Source organism: Rattus rattus, chromosome 4 (genome assembly GCF_011064425.1).
Source record: "Rattus rattus isolate New Zealand chromosome 4, Rrattus_CSIRO_v1, whole genome shotgun sequence".
NCBI classification, from domain to species: Eukaryota; Metazoa; Chordata; class Mammalia; order Rodentia; family Muridae; genus Rattus; species Rattus rattus.
This window is the reverse complement of record NC_046157.1, coordinates 98,850,802-98,865,561: the sequence shown is the minus strand read 5'-3', so window position 1 is coordinate 98,865,561 and position 14,760 is coordinate 98,850,802. Positions and strand designations below refer to the sequence as shown.

The 14,760-nt window shown below is 40.2% G+C and overlaps 1 protein-coding gene across 1 annotated transcript in view; it reads left to right on the top strand.

Annotated features, from left to right (window-relative positions):
• Nucleotides 1-14,760, top strand: part of Kcnq5 (potassium voltage-gated channel subfamily Q member 5) — a 550,136-nt gene that overhangs the window by 437,105 nt on the left and 98,271 nt on the right. The window lies entirely within an intron of this gene.

Sequence of the window (14,760 nt, the reverse complement as noted above, 5' to 3'; positions counted from 1 at the left end):
AGAATTGCTGTTATTTACTACCAAGATACGCATACTGCTCCTGTGGCCACAGAGTTACTGTGACTCATTGTCCTGTAGATGTGGTTCTCGGGCATCATAGTTGGATAGGACGATTGGTTGCTTCCTTCTTGTGGAAGCTCGTATGGTGCCTTCTGATACCAAGAAATCTAGACATCAGGGAGGAGGCGTTCAAGTCAGTTCCAGCTCAGGAGTTTCAGTGTCGTGATTCTGAAGGTCATGGTGTCTTCAGCAATAGGGACTTAACTTCTACCTTTGGGGAGTTAATCAAGGGCACCAGTGATAGGTTGTATCTCTAGGACAAAACAACTAAAAGGACAGCTTTCTCATGTCCATATTGAGGTTTTTGTCATGTGATCTTTGGCACTTGGAGGGAAGATGCTGATCCCAGATGACGAAGGTTCGCTATAACTACGTGTTTATATTTATACATGGAATTAGATGTGTTACGGGGGTTTTCATAGGTAAATAGTATGATTCACTGAAGCTTTTTCAGAGTCCTTATTGGTATTTTACACATCTCCTTCTCCTTCTTTTTCCTCTCGCTTCCCTAAAAATCTCCCGTTTTATTATTTCCTCTCTCAGATCACTTGTATTCTGCTATTCTCCCTTACCCTCCCTCCATTTTCTTCCCTATTCTCCTCTCTCCATTCTCCCTCAAGAGCCCTTTTCCCATTTGTGTAAAATGTTTCCACTCTTTTTAGTCTGCAGAGGAAAATTCACTTATAAAATCACTCTAGAGCACTAGCCAGCTTTTTTGCCCAACTATGAACGTGCCACCATTTTAACCCATGACCGTCTCAGATGCTGCTGGGTTTGTGTTTGCCTTTTGAGGAGCACAGACTTGAGTTAGTGTTGTCTAATAATCCACTGCTCATCTAAAACCTGTTTATGTGGCCAGAACTCCTGTAAGAGAGAATGAAAATTTGTCAGGACTAAACCAGGCAGAACTTAATATATTTCTGATTGTATGGTAGTCATTAAATAAATAAAAATTAGAGCTTTTAAACACATTGAATGCATGTCTTCAAGATTGTGCTGTTAGTGAGAGTGTAGTCTATTATATTAAAAAAAAACAAGCTACACAATGGGAGGAAAAACATCTTTGCTGAGTGCACATCAGTCAAAAAATAAGTATCTAAAACATATAAACTGTAAAACTTCAACACCAAAATTCCATCCAGTCAGTAAATGGGCTAATGAACTTGACAGGCAAAAAGAAATAAGGCAAATAGCCAACAGATACTTGAAAAAAAAATACTCAAAACTTAGCCATAGAGGAAACTGGGGATTTTTTTCCACCTCAGTCAGAATGGCTTCTGTCAAGGAAATACGTGACAGTAAATGCTAGTGCAGATAGGGAGAAAGAAGAAAACATACACACTGTTGGTGGGAAGGCATAGTGGATAGTCACTGTGGGAATGAATCATTGTGGAATTTCTTCAAACAAACTTAAAAGGGCTCTATCACCACCGGGTATATTCACGAGGGACTCTAAGTCAGCACGCCATGGGACACAAGCTCTCACATGTTTACTGTTACACTGTTCATAGTGCCTAGGCAATAGAACCATATAGAACTGGATGTGCATGTTTCCTCTAAGATGAGGAGTCTAGATATAAACGAGTGTGTGTGGTTGTATGTGCACACATTCACATGCACCCATAGTCCCATAAAAGCAAAGAATTCTGGAAAGCTTTTTTTTCTGTCACAAAGGAAAATGTAGGTGACATTCATAGGAAAGTGGTTGCAAATGGAGATCGTCATAGTCACAGTGAAATAAGCCAGATGTTCGTGCACCCTTAGCCCCATGAAACAGATAGGGTATCATGGGAGAGGAGAAAGAGATTGACGCATGTGGTACGGAAAAAAGAGAGGGTAATGAAACCCATGCGACACAGGGGCAGAAAGGGAGGCTTTTTGTAGGGAGAAATATAATCAGGAGAAAAAAGCAACACGGTTGGGGTGCCAAAGGAATATGGGAGAGGGATGAATCAGAACAAAATAATACAATGACATGCATGCATGAGAACAAAATATCAAGACATACATGTATGAGAAGTGCTATATAACAAGAGAAAGGGTCAAAATAAAACTCATTGCTTTATATGTTAACTCACACTGTCAATTTAGCAATTAAAAAAAAAGGTTTCATTTCCAACTCTTCCTCCCTACACACAAGAAACCCTGGGCATTTTGAAAGGAGAAAGATGGAGATTGGAAAGAGACCCGACATTCTTGAAATATCTCTAATATATAGAAATGGTGTGACCTGAGGAAGTGGGTGGGTTTTCGTGCAATCGAGGGAAGGCAACGCACACCCCAGCCTGTTTGCAGCAGTCTGAATCCAAGCATAGTGTTTGCTTCTCTTGCATAGTTCAAATACATTTCAACTGATGGAGCTAGTCAGGGCCACCTTTCCCCCTTTGAGATGCAGTTGCTGGAGAATTAAGCAATTTTTTTTTATCTCTCTTTCCATCCTTTTTCTTTTTCTTCTTGTAACCAATACAAATTGCTGTGTTGTGTGTTAAACTGTGTGTGGGAAACTCTTAATATACTCTTGCTTAGTCACCAGCTAGCTTCTCTCCAGAGCGACACGCAAAGCAGGCTTTCAAAGGTCATCTCTGCAATTTGCAGGGAGAAGCAACGTATTTTCAATGATTTCCACTTCAAGAAGGCTGTTTTGACTGCTGTTTAACCTGTACTTTACAGGTTTCTGAATGGCCCTAATTATGTTTCCATTTTAAAAAAAAAAAAGGAAAAAAAAAAAAGAAAACACTAGGCTCAACATCAAAGTAGAAATAAATAAATAAAAGGAGCTTTCAGCACGCCAAGCTTCTAGGAATGAAAATAAGGGCTTGTGACTCTTAAAGCAGTTTTGTTTATATTGGCTGACTCATTAATGGAATTATCTGAAGCTTTAAAAAAAAACATGAAAAGCAGATAAGAGGGATTATTATTTCTATTCATTACAAAAGCAGCATACACTAGATCTGAGCGTTAAGTAAATTTAGATTGGTGTACCACTTTATAATATGTCACTAAAGACCTTTGCGGAAAGTTTGTTTACATCACGTTTAAATGAAATTGTCTGTGTTGCATATGATGGGGTCCTCAATAACTCTGAAGTATCTAAATTCAGTGGGGAAAACAAGACCACCCTAAACTGGAGTGTTCTTAGTAGTAGGCTTTATCTCTTTCGTAAGAGTCCAAAGTATCAGCATTTAATACCAAAATTCAATTTGTGTCTCATCTACAAATACAGTTCCCCAGTAAATTCCAGGAATCAAAAATAAAGGTCCTTGCTTTAAGATAGGGAGAGCTGTCCCAGACATCAATATTTAGGGGGACACAGGAGTGTAGTCAACAGTGGTCAATGCCAATGTACAATTTTGACACCTGAACAGGATTCTATGCTGAGGAACAAAGCTATGTGCCCACCTCACTGTGTGTGATAACAGATACTCAAGATCTGGTACCAAGACCACAGCAAGTTCACAGACATGGATGGAAGCTGTTTGGAGTGTGGACATTGATGTGAAGGGTGTTAAATAGAAGTGTGTGACAGAACAACAGAACAAAAGAGAACCATATTCTTTTATTGCAGACACACAGTGTAGACAGAGAAGGGGGCTTGGGCATTGGGAGTTACCAGGAGAAGATGTCTGGGTTGTACATTGTTAACTAGGGCAGGATATGGGTGTCCTGGCAGGCAGTGGAGGGAAAGAACAAGCGAAGTGCATGTGCTCCTTGCTTCTGGAGTTCAAGGTCTGGGTGTTACCCAGAAGTCCATGTGCTACTATTTCTTCAATTATCCTAGCACTATTTCCTTCTTGTCCAGCCACCTCGAATTATTCAGAAATAATTTGAGAAAAGGATTTTCTGAAGTTATTTTCTGTTATTTCCCCCTTTCCTATTATTTTTTTTTGCCTTCTGAATCACTTTAGATTTATTCTGAAATACTTTAAGATCTCGTTTTCCTGACATAGTTTTTTTTTAATAATGACCTGCTTGAAAACCACCATTTTTCTATTTACCGTTCTCCTTGTAATAAAGCTAGTGCAACTTTTTTAAATATATATAATAGCAGAGAAAAGGACTCCCTCTAATGACAGATAGGATGACATCTGAATACAGATTCCATTCGAGACCATGTCCTTGAAGGGATTACTTCAGACACACAGAAAAATTTATATCAGCCAGGAACATTCACAAAGCAAGTTGCTTAGATGGCTTCTATGTGCGATCTAGTATATTATGTGTGCAATGTGTTTCACATCCTAAATCTATGTGTAAGTAAGATACTTGAGAAATGAACAAGGATACCATTGTCCTTGATAGCAACCAGTTGCCCTTCAGAGAATCGGGCCTCTTAACTCTGGATTCACCAGTAACAGTGTTTTCTGCATTGTTGTACAAAGCATCATTTTCTAAATTAGTACCAGTACATGTGGTTAAAGTAAATGATTGTTTTTTACTGTCAGTGCTTTACCTAAAGCTTTATTTAGCCCAAGAGAATCAACGTAGCATCTCCTAATGATTCAAGAGCATTCTCAGCTACTGAACACCCACACAACCCAGCCACCCACCCCAAACCCCATTATAAGCACCTCCGAGTCTGTTACCTTAGCAGCATGTGTTTGTGAAGTGCACAGCTCTCCAGGCTCTTTAGGAAATTCTTCATTAAGAAGCCTGGTCTTTTAATAATGTCACCCCGTACCTGTGTCTGGACATTTGTTTTTGATAGCATTATTCAGTAGGCATTGACATAAGCTGTTTTAAAAAGAGAAGAAATACACTCGAGAGACACGAGTTCTAGGCCCAACATTGTGATTTGCTGAAGCATTAATACTGGTTTTTTACCTGAAGTGTATGTGAGTGGACATGTGTACTGGAATGGGAACATATATCCATGAGGAAGCTAGAGGAGGGCACCAGGGGTTCCGCCCTTCCACCCACCATTTCATCTTTTTGACACAGATAGGATCACTCACTGAAGCTACAGATAGGCTAGTAGTCAGGAAGTCGTGATGGGGGTACAGGTGTGCATATCTGCAGTCAGCCGTTTACATAGGTTCCGGGGTGGGGGTGGGGTGAGCTCAGGTTTTCATGCTTCTGCATTGGTCTCTCTTACCCACTGAACCCATCTCTCTAGTCCATGGAGATTGGTGTTAAGCAACCATTCCCTGTATTACAATAAAGATAGTCATATTGACAAAATACAGCTATGCTATGAGCATGGAATGAGATTGGGGCATGGAGCTGGTCTGTCAAACACTAAGAAATTATCAACCATTACTATTATTATGTATTTGACCTCAAGCCTAAAAAAAAACACTATGAATGATAATATCCCAAGGAAACTGCCATAGAAGAATCCAAATTATATAATGCCACCCACTGCAGCACATTCTGATCTTTGAACCAGAGAAAACTATTCTGAGTCAACAGTTCACGTATCAAAGCTGACTATAGATTCAAGGACCACACACTCTCTGAAATCAGCTGTTTATGCAAAAGAGAAGGGAAAGGGAGGAAAAGGGAGGGGAGGGGAGGAAAGGAAGGGAAGGGGGAATAAGTGTTTTACTGATAGTGAAGTAGAATTGTCCGTCTTCAAAGACCCTCATTTTTGGTGAAATTATGCCATGCTGTTGAATACAAACAGCCTATTTTTAACTTGCTCACATGAATGCATTAGTCAAAATCTAGTATTGCTAGTTGTATCTTCGTAATCTTAGAACATTTGTTGATTTCTTCCCTGAAGGAAAGAGAGAAAAAAAAACCCTCCAATTTTTATAATGGAATTAATCAACTTGAAAGAAAAAAATCTCTAGCTTAATCAGTGTGGAAATGTGACCATAGCATCTTCCATCCTTGTTTATGTTGTTGTTACTTTCCTTTGTTTTGTTTTATTGTTATTTGTTGCTTTTGTAGTTGTCATCTAACTTATTATCAGGTCTGTGTATGGTACATGTCTTTAGATGCAAACATGCACATGCCACACATGTGTGATTAGAAGACAATTGTCAGAAGTTGGTTCTCTTCATCCACTTTGTTGAGATAGGGTCAATTTTGTTCCTACCACTGTGTACCCTAGGCTAGCAGGCTATGAGCTTCCAGGTGATTCTCCCATCTCCAGCTCCATCATTCCATAGGAAGGATGCTGGGATAACAGACATGAATTAATGCATCTGCCTTTTGAATGTAGCATCTTCACATCAGACTCAAGTCATCAAGTTTACACAGAACTATGTCACTAGTCCGTTGGTATTCTGAGACAGGTTTTTACTAAGTAACCCAGACCAGCCTAGAGTTCACAATCTTCCTCCCTCAACCTCCTAGGTACCAGGATTATGGACGAGTGCCACCAAGCTGATCCCTCCCAAGCCATGCACTCTGTCTTCTCTCATTCAATGCACCCCAACCACAGCTTCCCCTCCCTCTACTACTTCCATACCCCCCACACATACACACCTCCCCTCTAACCTAGGTCAGAGCACTAAGTGCCTCCATAAAGAAATTAGAAAGTTCTCATTTCAGCAATTTAAAAGTATATATGAAAGTTCTAGGAAATGGAGAAGCAAGTATACCAAAGAGGAGTAGAAGGCAGGAAATAATCAAAATCAGGGCTGAAATCAACCAATTACAAACAAATAAAATGATACAAAGAATCAACAAAACCAAGAGCTGGTTCTTTGAGAAAATCAACAAGATAAACAAACCCTTAGGCAAACTAAAGGGCATAGAAACAATATCCAAATTAACAAAATCAGAAATGAAAAGGGAGACATAACAACAAAACCTGAGGAAATTTTAAAAATCATCAGATCTTGCTACAAAAGCCTATACTCAACAAAACTGGAAAATCTAGATGAAATGAATAATTTTCTAGACAGATACCATATACCAAAGTTAAGTCATGGTCAAATAAACTTTCTAAATAGTCCTATAACCCCTAAGGAAGTAGAAGCAGTCATTAAAAACTTCCCAACCAAATAAAAGCCCAGGGCCAGATGGTTTTAGTGCAGAATTCTACCAGACCCTACAGGAAGAGGTAATATCAATATTCCTCAAACTACTCTCCAAAATAGAAACAGAAGGAACACTGCCTAATTCATTCTATGAAGACACAGTTATTCTGATATCTAAACCACACAAAGACCCAATAGGGAAGGGACATCAGACCAATGAATATCAATGCAAATACTCAATAAAATGCTTGCAAACCAAATCCAAGAACATGTTAAAGCTGTCATTCACCACAATCAAGTAGGCTTCATCCCAGGGATACAGGGATGGTTCAATACATGAAAAGCCCATCAATGTAATCTACTATATAAACGAACTGAAAGGGAAAAAGATCACATGATCATCTCATTAGATGCTGAAAAAGCCTTTGACAAAATCCAATATCCCTTCCTGTTAAAAGTCTTAGCGAGATCAGGCCTGAATTCAGCCTTCATTCTTATAGAACCCAGGACCACAAGTCCAGAAGTAGCACCACCTGTAATAGACCAGACTCTCCCGCTTAAGAAAATGCTCTACAGGTTGCCCTGCAGCCCAATCTTATACATGTATTATCCCAACTGAGGGTCCCTACATTCTGATAACTCTAGTTTGCTAGCCAGCACACTAATTGTACATGGTACAGACAGATGGATGGTTTATGAGAATGGAATATAATGTTTTCTAGAAGCAAAAATGCAAACTACTAAAATATTAGTACTATGAAAGCAAGTGTTAACACCCAACTCTGTTGAAGGAAAAATCCTACAAATCTAGGAACTCTCTGTATTTAAATCATTCCATGAGACTTGAGTTCATGATACACACACACACACACACACACACACACACACACACACACACAACTTGGGAGGAATAACTGGTTTAGAGCACTTGTTCTTGCAGAGGACCTGGGTTTAATTCCTAGGATCTACAATATAACTCCTAACCTTCTGTAAATCCAGGGGATCTGATATCTTCTTCTGTCATCTGTAGATACCAGGCACACATATAGTGCATAGACAGACAGATAGACAGACAGACAAAAATTACATGCATAAAATAAATATTTCTTAAACATAACTTATAAAACATCAAAATTTGATGCATTATGGGTGAGGTTTATGCAAATAAAATATGCAAATAAAAATATGAAGTAAAATCCCAATTCTTCACAAAGAATGTTAGAAACTGAGTGTATCTCTGTGATTTGGAGAGCAATGAAATATTATATGTATTTTGCAAATTATATAATATAATTTAGTTTTGAGATGTTGTGCTGTTTATGAAACTTCTAAGTAGGAAACTAGCTGTCATAGAACTTTCAGTTAAGAAGCCTTCTCTGAAACTGAGAAGATAACTCAGAGAAAGAGTATTTCCCATATGAGAAAATCCCTGTATTTTTCCCCAATTAAGGGGAAAAAGGAGAAGGCCATCAGGTTGTGTGTATTATCATTCATTAATTCAGTATCATACACAAAGAGTAACAGGAATCTTTCATAAGACTTATTTTCCATTGATTATGCTGCACTAAAGTTCAACTCATTCCTTTATATTTGGTATGTGCAAAGCAAAACTCGAATATATTATGATTCACTTCTAACATTGGATGTAATAGAAAAGAATGAAATGCCTTGACTCAGGAATTATCCAAAATGTCTTAGTACAAGCAGAACCCATTAAGTAACCACACTTTAATGCTCTGTATCATCCTGGACCCACCCAGTAATCCCTGTCATCCACACCCACCCAGCCTGTGTGCAGCTATGAAGCACCCTCATGACTCAGCCAAGATGAACAGAGACGTTGGATCTGATTCCAGCTCCATCATCACTGTGCTCAACCCTTGTGCCCTAATGTCCTGTGCACATAAAGATCTGACAACGAATTACACAACTCAGGGGGTCACTGGGGGTATCTGCAAGGGAGGAACTACATTATTTATCTGTTGTTGATTCCTGTTCTAAAGAGACTGGCATTGAAAAGAGGTGCCTTATTTATTGTTTCTGTCATAGCATCACTCTACCATTAGATTTAGTTTTTCCAAAAAGAATCAATGCTCTTTAGAAGTCCAAGTTTCTCAAATCACTACATTAATGGAACGCTGTAATTAATAGTCACCATCTGCCCTTATGACTGAGAGTTGCTCAGATGCTCTGTGTGTGTGACAGTGGTTGGAAATATGGAAAATATGCAGCACAATAAATAAGTCATCTTACCTCACTGGACCATCAGAATACTGCTGGGATCTTAGAGACATAAGAAATATTTTCCAAAAAAGACGTCAATTGTCCCCATCACCCAGTTCAACTCTGAAGTCCAACTGCAACTTCCTCAAAGCCTCTGACAATCCCCTATGCAGCCGGTCTAGGATCTCCAAAATAGACTCTAGAATTCTCCCTAAATGCACCGAAAGCTGATGTCTGTGGGAACTTTCATTTCTATGACACTGAACCTACATGAAAGTAATCATTTCTATACTCAGACAAAAATGAGAGGTTTCTAGAGGGCAAATATGTTTAATGGTTTAGCATAAGTCTAGGATGCGAAGTATCAAGACAGCTTCTGTTGGCAAAGAGTGAGCTAACTACCACCAGTGTGGCCTTTCAGCAGCCACGAAATATGCTAGTTACAGTTCACTTGTCTGTAACTGAACAGCCTAAGGGGAGGAAGGATTTGAGTCATAGGACACTCGTCCCATGGTCACATGACCCAAAGGTCTTGAAGAGAACATCATGGCAAAGGGAGTATGTGGCAGAGAAGACCTGCTTATTTCATGGCCAACATGGAAGCAGGGCAATTCACTCCGTCACAAAGCCAAAGCAGAAAAAGAAAAATTCTCCGTTATCAACTTTCCCCCCTCATCTTTCTTGGTCCAAGAGAGTGATGCCATTCACATTCAGGATGGCTCTCCCCCGTCAGGTGACCTTTACAAAATGATATCAAAGATATAACCCAGCCGTGTGTCACACAATCTCCTAGGTGATTCTAGGTCTAGTTGAGTTGACAACAGAGATTAACTGTCCACAATGTACAGTTGTGCTGTTCCAGATAAACCTGTTGGTACTTAGACGACAGTTTCACTTGAAAGTCTAAGAATTCAGGGAATACCAATGCAGGTCTATGTAATGTTAGCTTTAGAGAATGTATCGACCGACCCTTGTCAGAATTGTGGTAGCTGCATCAATCAGAAATATGAAATCCTAGAGAAAACTAATCTGGTCAAGTGCACCTTAGAAACTTCATAGTTTTATTTCCTTTCTTTACTGGAATATGTTGTGTGAAAAGGTGTGTTTCATTAGGATATTTTCATAAATATGTATAATGTTATGTGATCACATCCCCCCTCCATTTATCCCTGTGCTACCTCTATACTCTTTCTTCTTCCCCGGAATCTCCCCTTCTGCTTTCATAAGACTTCACTATTTCACATAGCACTGTCTTCCTGTTCACAGTATGAGACCCATCATTTCATTTAAATCTACAGAGGAATGGAAAGGTGATATCTACAATGGAATATTACCCTTGGGAACAAAACATCCTGGTGAAATCACAGAAAAGACATAATGGTATGCACTCATTGATAGAAATTGTAACCAAATCCTTTCCTGATGCAAAGGGAAAGAACTGGCCTCCCTTTAAAAGGAACAAGAATACCCTTGCAAGATCCATCTTCAGAGCCTACTCATATATACCTTAGAAAGATGGATGAAGCAAAAAGTAGGTCGCTAAGCATCCAAATACAAGAAATTCAGCAGAGATTCTTTGAATTCAGAGAAAGGAAGTAATTTGTCAACAATGACAAGAAAGGGGATCCACTACCAAAAGACTATATGGACTGACCCAGGTAACTAGTTCCACCAGTGGAGGTTCTCTAGATGTGGTCCTTTTAAAAGTCTGAATCACAGGCTCACAAGTGGCCCAACTCTTCACCAAAATCCAAGGGAAGTTGAGCCAATTTCTTTGAAATTAGGATATTCTATCTCCATGTCATTACCATTCATGGGAGAAAAAAATTACCAGTATAAAACACAATACAGTCACTGTGCTGTGTTCCATTCTACAGATTTAGACACAGTACATTGAACTGTATTCCCTGAGAATCCGAGCTATAACTTTTTGTTTTACAAAACAACCATGAAATGTCACATTTTCCTTCATGACAAAGCCAGGAAATGTTCCCTGAGTGGGTTATTATTAATAAATTATTGCAAAAAGATTAAGCAGTTTGGCAGAAAAACAATGGTTGCTTAAAACACAACAAAATTAAAACAAAACTTTGGGTTTGGTAGTATTGAGAAATATATTTGAGAGTCTCATACTGATGTGTCTGGGGTTAGACTCCCTGGGCTACTGGGTGTCAGCATGCTTTCCTCTGCAGCCCTGGATGTGCTCTCCCACCCACAGGCCTCTTGCTGACTTGCACCTGACATTCTCCCACACTCCCACTGCCCTGAGCATTTCCCCCTCCCCTGGGCCTCTGGTTCTCCTCAAAAGTCTCCAAGTTCTTCAGGGTGATTAGAGACATTGTCAGCGGCCTCCCAGTTCCCATCCCCACTCATACTGTGCCCACATTATCTCCTGCAGGAGAGTTTGTCTGTTCATCCTGCCAAAGCTAACACCTGCAAGAATCTTCATGATTCCTTTTCCTCTGCCTCCTCGGATGGCCTAACCCATCATAAAGCCATTGTCCTTCCCCTCTTCAGTTTTACCCTTCCTCAACCCTGAACAAGCCCATCCTCGGAAGCCTCCCCTCAAGCTAGAGGTTCACAGAGTTTTCTGTCCTGTGTTTCTCAAACAATTTCTCACCAATAAACTTTAAAGGTTCTTTTAATTATTTTCTAAATACTTAGTTCTCCATTATCAGCAGCCAGCACCATGCTAGATGTTGGGAAATACAGGTCATCTGTACTCCTTTTGGTATGAATCTAGTACTTGCTATAAATGTTGTCAGATTACTCACACTTGTTACAAGTGGATCATAAAACAAGGGGCACAGACTTCTGGGTGTATCTGTAATCCCATCACTTGGGACATAAAGACAGAAAGATTGCAAATTTGAAGATAACCAGATAGCTGTGGAACAAAACCCTATCACAGAATGGAGGAAAATAGAAAATAAAGTAAGAAGGAAATAAAAAATTAAAGAAGGAAAAAAGGAAGGAAGGAAGGAAGGAAGGAAGGAAGGAAGGAAGGAACTTATATATACAGTAACAAGAAACTCTATTGTGGATGAGATGGACAAGTCTTCCTCCATGAAAGAATATTTGAGAGATAAAAGTCAGTACTGATCCCTAAGAAGATTTGGTAAAGAAGAATTTTGCCGATGGGACAACATGATCAAAAGGCTACCTGGGCTTGCCTATGTCAACAAGATTCTAACTTGTCTGGGGGACTGGAGTGGCAGGATGGCTAAAGTACTCCAAGCAAATGTGAGATCATGATCCTCTCCGAAGAGAACAGATTGAGTGAACTGTGGTTCAGAAAAACAAACAGATAACCATTGATTTTTTTTATTAGAGGGGAGTGAGAAAATGCCATTCCTCAGGTCTTCAGGGGAAGGGCCCGAGGAAAAGGCAAGCACAGAGCAAGTAGGAACTAGTGTAGCGACTTGGCCTAACAGGTGGCCATGGTGACAGAAGGTGGGATTTGTAGCATCTTCCACAGAATCCATGGGATTTTCAGACAGGGCCAATGAAGGGAGAGATAACGAAGAATAATTAGGATGAGCCTACGGCTTCTGATATGAGCAACTGGATGGATAATGGAGTTCTTAACTATAATGGGAGGGAATATACCAGGGGTTTCACGGGGAATATTGCAGAAGAGGTGTATAAAGGTTGTAAGAGCCAAAGCAACAAAGAGTTTGCTGTGAGATTGTGTAACCTAAGAATGTCGGGAGCTACGCCCATTCAGTCTCACCAACATGACCACTGAACGAGGACAAAAATAGATATGACAAATTGGTAGGAGAAAGCCCAGGAAGTGTCAATCCTACAGAAAGAACTGAGGGCAACAAAGGAATGCTGAGACAGGAGAAATAGTCTTCCACAGGGAAGAGCACACAATTGGTTATCCAGTACCAAATGGTCAGCCCTGGAATCATAAATACAAGTAACTTTATACAGATTGAGCAGGTACTTAGGAGTGTGTGTATGTGTATGTGTGTGTGTGTGTGTGTGTGTGTGTGTGTGTGTGTGTGTGTGTGTATGCATGAGGACATAAACATATGTATGTATCAACAATTAATATAAAGATAGCTATACATTTCCAAAAGAGCAAAGAGGTGTTCGTAGGAGAGTTTGGAGGGAGAAAAAGGAAGGGGAAATGACATCATCATATTATAATCTCAAAACTAAAAGAAAGAATTTTGAAAAGGAAAACGCCCATGATATTCGTCTTTCCATGCTCAGTTTATTTCAGATAACTTCATTATATTCAGAAAATTGTTGGAGTGGTGGTCAATGGCTAAGAGAGTTTATTGCTCTTCCAGAGTAAGAGCATCCACAACAGGTGACTACCCATGATGCTAGCCTGGAAGGGAACCATAGCCTCTGACCTCTGTTGAGACTGCATTCAATCGCATATATTTAAACACACACACACACACACACACACACACACTCACACACACACACACACACTTGTTTGAACAAATAAACTAATTCAGGCTGGAGATTGTGGCACACCCTTTTAAACCCAGCATTCAGGAGGCAAAAGCAAGCTTCTCTCTATAAATCGAAGACCGTCCTGGTGGGAACAGTGAGTTCTAGGACAGCCAGGGCTACATGGGAAGACTGGAGAGAGGGGCATGGGGGCGAGGAAGAAAGGCAGGAAGGAAGAGGGGAGAGAGGTCGGAAGAGAGGGAGGGAAGAGAGAGAAAAGAGGGGAAGAGGGAAAGAAAAAGAAAGATGGAAAAAGAGACAGACAGACAAGCAAACAGAAAGGAAAGAGAAGGAGGGAGGGAGGAAAGAGAGAGAAAATGGGAGGGAGGAAGGGAGGGAGGGAGGGAGGGAGGGAGGAAGGAATGAGAGAGAGAGAGAGAGAGAGAGAGAGAGAGAAGCCAAGCCAATGGCATTTGCAATAGTTGCCAAAGATAAAATAAAAGTTAAAGATAAATTAACCAACAGCTTAAGGAATTATACTGAAAGAATTTTAAAGCATTAATAAAATGAATGCGAGAAGCCACTGCTCTTTCTCAAATCTACTTTGCTTATAGCTGAAGAGCTTATACTTCCCAAAGCCTGCCCTATTCCTTTTCACTTCATGAGTCCACTCCCTGGAGATCCCCTTTATCATTTCTGCCTGTTAACAGGAAGGATGGCACACCTTTGAAAGCTTTCGATAGGGTAGCAATCCCCAGGTAAACGCCCCCATCTCTCCCATGCTGGTAACTGTCAAACTGTTCCTTCATTCTCTCTCTCTCTCCCCCTCCTCTCCCCCTCTCTCTCTCCCTCTCCTCCCCTCCCCTCCCCCCCTCTCTCTCTCTCTCTCTCTCTCTCTCTCTCGCATACACTCGACTTGGACTTGCACTCGCACACATTAGAATTCCTGTATGGCTCTCTCCCTTGTTTTAATTGGTTGCCCATGTCATGCCTCCCTTCCTGTCATAATTATCTCAGGACAAGAACTATATCCCTTTCCTTTCTGTTCCACTGTAAATCATAAAACGTATACACAGTCTTGTTGAATAAATCATCGTTTGGGGTACCGGCTTATAAATCCATGGTGCTATCT